Source organism: Oncorhynchus mykiss, chromosome 4 (assembly GCF_057628025.1).
Source record: "Oncorhynchus mykiss isolate SJ-2025 chromosome 4, ASM5762802v1, whole genome shotgun sequence".
In the NCBI taxonomy this organism is placed as follows: Eukaryota; Metazoa; Chordata; class Actinopteri; order Salmoniformes; family Salmonidae; genus Oncorhynchus; species Oncorhynchus mykiss.
In genome coordinates, this window is record NC_143025.1 from 61,946,294 (window position 1) to 61,959,009 (window position 12,716).

A 12,716-nucleotide genomic window follows, 5' to 3' on the forward strand; every position below is an offset into this window, starting at 1 on the left:
CTTGTGGCAGATCGACCTCGGTAGAGGGGTGGGGAGGTTGTTCCCCATCCCCGTCGGGGGTGCCCGAGGAGAATCCCTTCCATGTTCCCTCCTCTGATGGGGCTTCAAATATAGCCCTTAGCCTCTGGTTGCTCCTTCCTTCCTCCGTCGTGTATAACCCTTCGCAGGTGTCTTCATCGGAGGTTTCCTGGAACAGCTGTCGGAGGCGTTGGGTCTGTATTTCTTCCTCTGCTCCAGAGGACGATGCCGAGGCTACGTTTTATTGTAGGGCTACTACTTCGGGCTTGGACTTGTTTTTTTTTCTTTCTCTGCTTTCCTGCCCCCCTGCGGTGGCCCGGCACTTGGCGTATGATAGAGAGACCTGATCCCCTTTGTCCGGTGCATAACATCATCTGCCGAAGCTCCATATATAGGGAACAGTCTCTCCCGGCCAATAATGGCACCTTCAGCTGGGGTAAATTCCCCACCCTGACTGTACACCTTCCTTTCAGGGTGAGAATGGACAGACTCACGGTGGGGTAATAATAATCAACAGAGATGATCCTGCCCTCTCGGCCCGGGATGTGTGGGGACGGGTAGCAATGACTCGGTGGCCATGGACTCGTCCTTTCTGGGACATTGTGGGGCATAATGGTCCGGTGACTGGCATCTATTGCACCGACCCTGTTGTATGGATGATGACTTCTACCATGTCAGGAGTGGGTTTCGGTGACGATCGTGCCGGGGTTAGTCGGGGAACGGGCTTGGCAGAGTCCTTCCGGCCCTCCTTTTAACAACTCCCATGTAGATCAGTATGTTTCCAGAGCCTGGGCTATGTCGTCGGCTGACGACGGGTTTGCTTGCCTCATGACTATTTTTAAGTCCCTGGGTAATTCCCTCAAAATCTTGTTCACTACGAGCGTCTCTACGGCATATTCTACTCCCTTTCCGGGCTCCAGCCACTGTTTCGTTAGTCTTATGAGTGCGAAGATCTGGACACGGACGGGTTGGTCGACCATATAGGTCCATTGATGGAACTTTACAGCTCTATCTCGGGCGGTCAGCTGGTACCGGGATAGAATCTCGGTTTTTAATCGCCCATAGTCAGCAACTTCGTGGGGGTCCAGGTCATTAGTAGGCTTCCTGGGCAATCCCAGTCAAAAGAGGAGCTAACTAAGGTGGCCGTCCTTTTGAACGTCATGATGAAAGCCTCAATATCATCCTCCCTTGAGAGGTGAGGTAAGATGGCGTGAGCAACCGCTCTCGGCTTCACTCTCGGTTCTTCTCGCCGGCTCAGCTGTTGTTGCATGAGTTCTATGGTTGTCTGCTGTGCCGTGATCAACTGTTGTGGTAGAGTGTTCGCCATCCTTCTTGAATGGTTCCTGTGACTACAGGTATATTTTTCGTTTTCCTCACTTTTCCTTGTGTCACTCGTCCACCCAATGCCCGCATTCTCCATTCTCTGCCAATGTGGACTAAGTACTTTGAGGTTGCTCTAAAGCGGAAAGGTGGAATAAACGAGTCAGGAGCAGGTTTTCTTAATTGACCAAAGTTCTCTATTGAGGTATTTCTTTCTTCTCAAACACTCCAACACAATCAAGGATGATCTCCCAAGGAAATCACACATCTCCTTCTTTACAAGAGCAAGGAACATGAGGAGAGTATCTTTAAACTATAACATAATTCACGGGAGTGTCACTGCCTCAACGATCCGTCCGTGGAGAGCTCCCATCGGGTGGTCGTCCGGATCCGTGGTGGCCATTCCCAAGAGGTGGTGTGTCCCCTTCTTCTCCCTTCCGACAGGCACGTCCTCTCCTTTGTAGAAGCAAACACTATTTTCTTTCTCCTCTCTCTGCCTGTTCCCTCCTCTCTTGTAGGGGAAAGAGAATAGCTCATTAGTACCGTCAGCTGTGCTTAATTGCCTTCTATCACCTTGACTCACATGCTGGGCTGGGCTACTGTCCGTGTGAGCAGCCTGCCCTCTGGTGGTCCTTCCACATGGACTACTGAAGAGAGTCTCTGCCACTATTTTTGCACAAAAGCATCTATGGACACTAAGGTTTTTAAGCCCTCTCTACACACAACTACTGTACCTACATGATCTACAATGTTAATATTGTTCATCCCTTATCCAACTCAGACAGGCTTTTGTGATATTTAAAAAGCTGCTAAACCTTCATATGAACGACATCATTTCTTAGGAATGAGTAAACACTATAGTATATAGTGTGATCATTTTGGTCAATACAGTTTGCAAATCAGATGACACAAGCGAAACACATTGCCGTCTGAGTCTCACATCATGTCATACATTTTGTTCCTGTCAGGGCTCAGATGAGCATACAGCACGACATAGAACTTGGAATGAGATATTCAAGGCCCTATCACCAGGGAATGAACTTTTCCTTATATCATTTTCAGTAGAGTGCACTTCATGAACTGCTCTCATGAACTGGAAACGTCCTGTTGCGATCACAGTCGTTAGGGTGACATGCAGGATAAGAATCAATCATGTTGATTTGAGTGAATGAAATGTATTTCCCCATTGCCATCTGTAGCCAGTGGTTATTTTTTTGTGTCCCAAATGACACCCTTTTCCCTACAAAGTATACTAGTTTTCTGGTCATAACTTACACTGGACAAAAATAGAAACACAACATGCAACAATTTCAAAGATGTGAATAAGTTACAGTTTATATAAGTAAATCAGTCAATTGCAATACATTCATTAGTTCCTATCTGTTGGTCACAGATACCGTTAAAGAAAAGTAGGGGCGTGGATCAGAAAACCAGATATTGGCTGGAACTGGACACACTGTCGTACACGTCTATCCAGAGCATCCCAAACATGCTCAATGGGTGACATGTCTGTTGAGTATGCAGGCAATGGAAGAACTGGGACATTTTCAGCTTCCAGGAATTGTGTACAGATCATTGTGGCATGGGGCTGTCCGTGCATTATCATGCTGAAATATTAGGTGATTGCGGCAGATGAATGGCATGACAATGGGCCTGTTTGTTGTCCGTAGCTTATGCCTGCCCATACCATAACCCCACCGCCACCATGGGGCACTCTGTCCACAATGGTAACATCAGAAAACCGCTTGCCCACACAACGCCATCTGTCTGGTACAGCTGAAACCGGGACTCATCCATGAAGAGCACAGTTCTCGAGCATGCCAGTGGCCATCGAAGGTGAGCATTTGCCCACTGAATTTGGTTACGACCCGAAATGCAGTCTGGTCAAGACATTGTTGAGGACAACGAGCAACAGATGAGCTTCCCTGTTTCTGACAGTTTGTGCAGAAATTCTTCAGTTGTGCAAACCCACAGTTTCATCAACTGTCCGGGTGGCTCGTCTCAGACCATCCCGCATGTGAAGAAGCTGGATGTGGAGGTCCTGGGCTGGCGTGGTTACACGTGGTCTGCGGTTGTGAGGCCGGTTGGACGTACTGCCAAATTCTCTAAAATGACGTTTGAGGCCGCTTATGGTAAAGAAATTAACTTTACATTTTCTGGCAACAGATCTGGTGAAAATTTGCGGCATTGTGTTGTGTGACAAAACTGCACATTTTAGAGCGGCCTTTTATTGCCCCCAGCACAAGGTGCACCTGTGTAATGATCATGCTGTTTAATCAGTGTCTTGATATGCCACACCTGTCAGGTGCATGGATTATCTTGGCAAATGAGAAATGCTCACTAAAAAGGATGTAAACAAACTTGTGCACAAAGTTTGATAGAAATAAGGTTTTTGTGCATATGGAACATTTCTGGGATATTTCATTTCAGCTCATGAAGATGGGACCAACACTTTACATGTTGCGTTTATATTTTTATTCAGTATACATGGGGAATAGGGTTCCATTTAGGACACACCCTCTGAGTGCTATGCAGTCTCCAGTCTGATCAGTCAGCCTCTCTGTGTGGGAGGAGCTGAGGCCTACACTGGCAGGCACAGTTTTATTTATTCCACTGTGCCAGCCTCCTAATGCATCAGTAAGCATCTCATCATTCTCCCAGCCTAACTGAGCCTTTGACATACAGGATCTGTCCGGGCAGCTTGCATAATCAGCCCCAACCTGATTTCCCTCTAATGGGGAGAATTATATTAGCCATCCATCCCAGCCTGGGCCATGGGCTGTGTGTCGAAAATGGCATAGTATTCCCTATATAGTGCATTACTTTTGACAAGAACCCCATAGGGCTCCGGTCAAAAGTAATGCACTATATAGGGAACAGGGTGCCATTTGGGATGTAGCCATGGAAACCTGCCACACTCCTCTTCCAAGTGAAACAGCACATTTGCTGGAACAGAACACACCATAATGACAGTTAATTAAATGCAGTGATTGTGGCAATCATTGTGGAGCATAATAAACGTTATGCTAATAAAGGGTTTGTTAACAAGTCAAATGTGATTTAAAAAAAAGCTTCCTTATTTGTTTGTTAAGTTGGTAACAAATGGATGCATTGCTGTGTTGTTTTGCCAGTAAGCAGTAAAGGTGAACATGACCATTTTTTCTCCTCACATTTAATCATGTGTTTTACGCATAAATTATGAGAACTAAGGAACAAATTGCTGATATGTGGTGCGTCCATAAATAGTCACTTCAGCTATGGTATATTTACAGTTATGCAGTTCCTGATAAATGACTGTTCCTACAACTCTGTGATTGATCCAACAGCTTGCTGTAGTCCACCAGAATATCTATGCGTCATTTTACAGTACAGATGCTGTGTTTGTTACACAACTTTAGTATTTTCAAACGGTTGTAAAATTATGCAAGTAACCTGCAATATCTCCTATTTTGACTTGCCAAGTGCATTTTAAATGTATGTGTTTGTGTCCGGAAGAACTTCAAGGTACAATTGCGATGACGTGACATATAATCGATATTTTATTTGCATGCATCAATCCTCCCCGGTGTCATTATGGCCACAAAACGCCTACCTGCTTTTCTGGCAATGCTTTTATTTTTTAACCATTATTTAACCAGGTACGCTAGTTGAGAACAAGTTCTCATTTGCCACTGCGACCTGGCCAAGATAAAGCATAGCAGTTCGACACATACAACAACACAGAGTTACACATGGAATAAACAAAACATAGTCAATAATACAGTAGAACAAAAGAAAACAAAAAAGTCTATATACAGGGAGTACAAATGAGGTAAGATAAGGGAGTTAAGGCAATAAATAGGCCATGGTAGCGAAGTAATTACAATATAGAAATTAAACACGGGAATGGTAGATGTGCAGAAGATGAATGTGCAAGTAGAGATACTGGGGTGCAAAGGAGCAAGATCAATAAATAAATACAGTATGGGGATGAGGTAGGTAGATAGATGGGCTGTTTACAGATGGGCTATGTAGTGCAGTGATCTGTGAGCTGCTCTGACAGATGGTGCTTAAAGCTAGTGCTTAAAGCTAAAACTGATTGGATTTGCAGATGAATGAACACCACTATGCACCCTTAGTGCATGTAAACATATTTCCCCAACATCTCCACAAATGTAATTTACATACTTTTATGAATCCTCAGCCAAAGTGACATATGGGGTCATTTCAATATTCCCAATTGCATTGACAAGAGAATATATATATATATATATATATGTTTTTTATGTTTTACAAAACAAAGCCAAAATGAAGCCATGCCTGTTGTCTATCCCAGTGCTCTGCCTATATCAAATTCAGTCAGTGCCATTAATGGTTAGATACAGGAAACCAACTATTAAAAAGCAGGTCTTTACTTATACAAGGGGATCAATTGATTGGTTTAAGAGACAATGTTGAAAGTATGTGTATGATGGTTAATTGCATTCCTCCATCCATGTCCTTTGTTCTCATGCCAGACATGTCTCACCAGAGGAGAGTATTGCCTTTGCCATATGGCTACTTGGCAGTTCCAAACTGCCAATGAAACAACAGCAGTGGAGGTGTAGAGATGTCCCAGACAGACCGAGGCTCCCTACTCCCTATAGAGTGCACTACTTTTGGCAAGTCCCTCACTTACCCCCTAACAGGCAGCAGAGCAACGTGGCCTCAGAGCATTTCGTATGAATCTTTACGTAAATCCGAGATACTATATTAAGTATGATACACTATATATATATATACACAAAAGTATGTGGACACCCCTTCAAATTAGTGGATCTGGTTATTCAGCCACACCCGTTGCTGACAGGTGTATAAAATTGAGCACACCGCCATGCAATCTGCATAGACAAACACTGGCAGTAAAATGGCCTTACTGAAGAGCTCAGTGACTTTCCAAGTGGCACTGTCAAGTGAGTTCGTCAAATTTCTGCCCTGCTAGAGCTGCCCTGGTCAACTGTAAGTGCTGTTATTGTGAAGTGGAAATGTCTAAGAGCAACAACGTCTCAGCCGTGAAGTGGAAGACCACACAAAAATCGTCTGTCCTCGGTTGCAACACTCACAACCGAATTTCAAACTCCTTCTGGAAGCAACTTTAGCACAAGAACTGTTCGTCAGGAGCTTCATGTGTCACGACTTCCGCCGAAGTTGGTCCCTCTCCTTGTTCGGGCGACGTTCGGCGGGCGACGTCACCGGCCTTCTAGCCATCGCCGATCCACTTTTCATTTTCCATTTGTTTTGTCTTTTTTTACACACCTGGTTTCAATTCCCCAAATTACATGTTCATTATTTAACCCTCTGTTTTCCCCATGGTTTTTGTGCGTGTTTGTTTGTTGTATTTACAGTCCGTATTGTGGGCTCGGTATGATCGACTTGTATTTGAAAGTCTTGAGTAAATTTACGTGTATTACTCATCTCTGTTGTCCTGCGCCTGACTCCTCTGCACCAGCTACACCCAGACCTATTGCATCATGAAATGGGTTTTCATGGCCGAGCAGCCGCACAATAGCCTAAGATCTCCATGTGCATTGCCAAGCGTCGGCTGGAGTGGTATAAAGCTCACCGCCAATGGACTCTGGAGCAGTGGAAACACGTTCTCTGTAGTGATGAATCATGCTTCACCATCTGGCAGTCCGATGGACGAATCTGGGTTTGGCCGATGCCAGGAGAACGCTACCTGCCCCAGTGCATATTGCCAACTGTAAAGTTTGGTGGATGAGGAATAATGGTCGGCTGTTAGTTCCAGTGAAGGGAAATCTTAATGCTGCAGCATACAATGACATTTTAGACGATTCTGTACTTTCAACTTTGCGGCAGTTTGGGGAAGGCCCTTACCTGTTTCAGCATGACAATGCCCCCATGCACAAAGCAAAGTTTTTGGTCATGTAGTGTATGTTACATTTCGTATGGGATGTATTAACTTGTGGATGTCCATCATCCATTTCGTATGATATGTTACGAACTACAATTCATATGATATGCTACGAATTGCAATTTGTTCAATATGAAAAACATACAATATGTTACTAATTTGCTAAATGTATGATATGTTACGAATTCCAATTTGTTGTGGCTAACATTAGCCAGCTTAGGGGTTAAGGTTAGGAGTTATGTTAAAGGGTTAGGGGAAGTGTTAGCTAACATGCTAAGTAATTGCAAATAGCTAGAATGTAGTGAATAGTTTCAAAGTTGCTAAAACGCTAAGGTGGTCCGTGATGAGATTCAAACACGCAAGCTTTGGGTTGCTAGACGTTCACATTACACGGCTACCCATCCACCCCAACGATCTCCTTTCAGGTTTTGCCTTAAGTGCATTCAGAAAGTATTCAGACGCCTTTATTTTTCCACATTTTGTTACTTTACAGCCTTATTCTAAAATTGATTACATTTGTTTTCCCCCCTCATCAATCTACAACACAATACTCCATCATGACAATGCAAAAACTGTTTTTAGGAAATGTTTGCAAATTTATTAAAAACGGAAATATCAAATTTACATAAATATTCAGACCCTTTACTCAGTACTTTGTTGAAACACCTTTGGCAATGATTACAGTCTCGAGTCTTCTTGGGTATGACACTACAAGCTTGGCACACCTGTATTTGGGGAGTTTCTCTTTTGGCATTCAGGCCAACGAGTTCATTCTTGGTTTCATCAGAGCACAGCATCTTGTTAATCATTGTCTGAGAGTCCTTTAGGTGCCTTTTGGCTGTCATGTGTCTTTAACTGAGGAGTGGCTTCCGTCTGATCTCTCTGCCCTAAAGGCCTGATTGGTGGAGTGCTGCAGAGATGGTTGTCCTTCTGGAAGGTTCTCCCATCTCCAGAGAGGAACTCTGGAGGTCTGCCAGAGTGACAGTCGGGTTCTTGGTCAACCTCCCTGACCAAGGCCCTTCCACGATCCTGTCTCAGACCTCTAGGGACAATTCCTTCTACCTTCTGGCTTGGTTTTTGCTCTGATATGCACTGTCAACTGTGGAACCTTATATAGACAAGTGTGTGCCTTTCCAAATCATCAATCAATTGAATTTACCACAGGTGGACTCCAATCAAGTTGCACAAACGTCTCAAGGATGATGGAAACAGGATGCACCTGAGCTCAATTTCGAGTCTCATAGCAAAGGGTCTGAATACTTAAGTAAATAAGGTATTTCTGATTTTTATATATTTGCAAACAATTCTAAAAACCTGTTTTCGCTTTGTCTTTATGGGGTATTGTGTGTAGATTGATGAGGATCCAGTGGGGAGAACAAGTATTTGATAACCTGCAAAAGTGTTTCCTACTTACAAAGCATGTAGAGGTCTAATTTTTATCATAGGTACACTTCAACTGTGAGAGACGGAATCTATAACAAAAATCCAGAAAATCACATTGTATGATTTTTAAGTAATTAATTTACATTTTATTGCATGACATAAGTATTTGATGACCTACCAACCAGTAAGAATTCCGGCTCTCACAAACCTGTTAGTTTTTCTTTAAGAAGCCCTCCTGTTCTCCACTCATTACCTGAATTAACTGCACCTGTTTGAACTCGTTACCTGTATAAAAGACACCTGTCCTTACACTCAGTCTAACAGACTTCAAACTCTCCACAATGTCCAAGACCAGTGAGCTGTGTAAGGACATCAGGGATAAAATGGTAGACTTGCACAAGGCTGGGATGGGCTACAGGACAATAGGCAAGCAGCTTGGTGAGAAGGCAACAACTGTTGGCGCAATTATTAGAAAATGGAAGAAGTTTAAGATGACAGTCAATCACCCTCGGTCTGGGGCTCCATGCAAGATCTCACCTCGTGGGGCATCAATGATCATGAGGAAGGTGAGGGATCAGCCCAGAACTACACGGCAGGACCTGGTCAATGACCTGAAGAGAGCTGGGACCACAGTCTCAAAGAAAACCATTAGTAACACACTATGCTGTCATGGATTAAAATCCTGCAGCACACGCAAGGTCCCCCTGCTCAAGCTAGCGCATGTCCAGGCCCATCTGAAGTTTGCCAATGACCATCTGGATGATCCAGAGGAGGAATGGGAGAAGGTCATGTGGTCTGATGAGACAAAAATAGAGCTTTTTGGTCTAAACTCCACTCGCTGTGTTTGGAGGAAGAAGAAGGATGAGTACAATCCCAAGAACACCATCCCTACCATGAATCATGGAGGTGGAAACATCATTCTTTGGGATGCTTTTCTGCAAAGGGGACAGGACGACTGCACCGTATTGAGGGGAGGATGGATGGGGCCATGTATCACGAGATCTTGGCCAACAACCTCCTTCCCTCAGTAAGAGCATTGAAGATGGGTCGTGGCTGGGTCTTCCAGCATGACAACGACCCGAAACACACAGCCAGGGCAACTAAGGAGTGGCTCCGTAAGAAGCATCTCAAGGTCCTGGAGTGGCCTAGCCAGTCTCCAGACCTGAACCCAATAGAACATCTTTGGAGGGAGCTGAAAGTCCGTATTGCCCAGCGACAGCCCCGAAACCTGAAGGATCTGGAGAAGGTCTGTCTGTGGCCCAAAATCCCTGCTGCAGTGTGTGCAAACCTGGTCAAGAACTACAGGAAACATATGATATATGGAAACATATGATATCTGTAATTGCAAACAAAGGTTTCTGTACCAAATATTAAGTTCTGCTTTTCTGATGTATCAAATGCTTGTGTCATGCAATAAAATGCAAATGAATTACTTAAAAATCATACAATGTGATTTTCTGGATTTTTGTTTCAGATTCCGTCTCTCACAGTTGAAGTGTACCCTATGATAAAAATGACAGACCTCTACACACTTTGTAAGTAGGAAAACCTGCAAAATCGGCAGTGTATCAAATACTTGTTCTCCCCACTGTATATATATATATATATCTTTTTAAATCGATTTTAGATCAAGGCTGTAACCTAAAAAAAAATGTGGGAGAAGTCAAGGGGTCTGAATACTTTCCGAATGCACTGTATCTTATGTAACCATACCAAAACTAAAATGTACTAATTTGAATGTCCCGGAATATACATGTATTATGTTACGTCTAGTCTGACACCAGTCTGAGGAGCGACGCCAGCCAGTACACCTCTTCCTCACTCTCTCCACATGTACTGTATATATCTGTCGACACCCTCCACCACTTGACTCCACAAGCTTACTCAACCAACCGCCTAGAAAATGTTGTTGGCATGACAACCACAGAGGATTCTGACGACTGGTTGCATGACACACACGAGGACGAAACACATTATAGAGCTGAAATACAATATATATTTCACAGGGAAGTCTTTGAGTGCAATGTTCCGAAAATAAGAGCCAATTACAAGACGTCTTATGTCAGAAGTCTGAAAGACATCCAACATGTTCAAGGAAACACTCTTTCAGTACAAAGTGAAGTGATTGTATTTTGCACTGATAGTGACGGTGCTGTTGAGCAGAGGAATACGATCGAAGCCCTAAGGTTGAAGCAGAGCAAAAAACATCAGCATCCATTGCATAAACAAACTACAGACCAACCAAGCTCTGGTGCCAGACAGGAGTGCCACAGATGAGGTGTTGGTGTTCTTCCATCACACACGCTAACCACGTTTCATGCCGTATAAAAGTCATACCATATAGAAATGATCACGACAGCTGTGATGGAAATAGGAAGTTTCGGTATAATTTTATAAATGCTGACGGTTAGTTTGTTTGTTCCTCAGGGTGGGATCTTTTTGTGTTGGTAATATATTAATTATGCGGGAAATTGCGGTGGAAACGCCTTATGCGCAAAATATAGATATAATAACATATAAAAGTAAAATTGTCGTCACTGGATGATATTGCGTATGCAGTTTATTAGATTACAGAAATTATTATGATGAACTTCACTGAGTGGTGAAAGCGCACGTTGATGGGCTTGGTGCTCATTTCCAATCAATATCGAGGGTTTTATGGTGACGTGATCATTGATGCTTGGCTGCCGTTTGCAAATAAAAATAATCTCGCTCTTTTGTTCATACTAATCTCATCATGTAAACTATACCCGCACCGTATCTGCAAACTGTTGACTAGAGCGTACGTGCTGATACCAGAGTGGGCATACGCTATAACGTTTTTGTTGTTGTGAGAAAACCACCAGAAGGGTTGAAAATGCGAAGGAAACCCATTTAACTTGTATTTTATATTCGGTATATGGGAATTTAACAGCAAAATGTATTTTATGTGCACTACGTCCACGCGCACAGCCTTTTATGCATAATTTAATTTGATGGGAACACATCTCTGGTGGGAAAATGCGCATATTGTTTTTATGCTGTTTTAGAATATTTGCATGAAAATCTGTTGCCAATTGGATGGACACCTAGCTAATGACAGGGGGTTTCTGGAAAGTGTTGATTGAGGAGCAAGCTGTACAGGGACAAAGCAGTACAGGGACTAAAGCGTGCGTAGTCTCAGAAATCCCAGACCTAGGGTATATGCTTGAACATTGTTAATGTGAGAGACAACCTGTCTGCCTACAGAGAGTACTCATCGTGAGGAGCTGTATGGTCTTTAGGCTCAGAACTCAGAACTCTATGTGTCAGGGTTTATGGTGCAGAAGTGATGAGACTCAAATCTATAAAATAAATAAATAGCTCATATAGGGAAAATCCCCTGTTGCGATCTTGAGTTAATTTCTGAATGGCAGATTACACTGTCATAAAAGCCTTGTAAATGACAGCTTAATTTTATCAATATGAACAGTGATATTTATGATGCACAAATGGCATCATATCTCCATAGGTTTGTCCAGTATCTTGTAAAATAGTTTTATGTCCTACACTCAAAACATTAGGGGTTCAACAAGGGTTTTTCTAAGATCCTCAAAGTTCTTTGAAGAACCTTAAGGTTCTTGGCACTGAAAATTGTCCCCAAAAGGTTCTTACAAGAACCCCAAAGGAGGTGGGGTTCATCGAGGAACCTCCTTAGCTGATGGGGATTCTTGCAGAAACCTAACTGCCCAAATAACACATTTGGATTTGAAAGGACAGCAGGTGCAGAAACTTAACTGAACAATGGAAAGATCTCCTCAATTTAAGGTAAGTTTTGTCCCTTGTAGTATGATCTAAATTAATATTGTTTTATGATGATATCTATCTTTCATATTTGTGCAAATCTTTGTAAGACAGAAAATGGACACAATTCAATGGATATCAATCAACAAAGAGGCAAGAATATGTTGAAGGCAAGCTGTATTGGGTGCAGGTGACTGAACTGCTCACTTTTGTGTCTGTGTCTCATCGATGGGGCTGTAGTGGAGCAGGTTGAGAGCTTCAAGTTCCTTGATGTACACATCACCAACAAACTAACATGGTCCAAGCACATCAAAGACAGTCGTGAAGAGGGCACGACAAAACC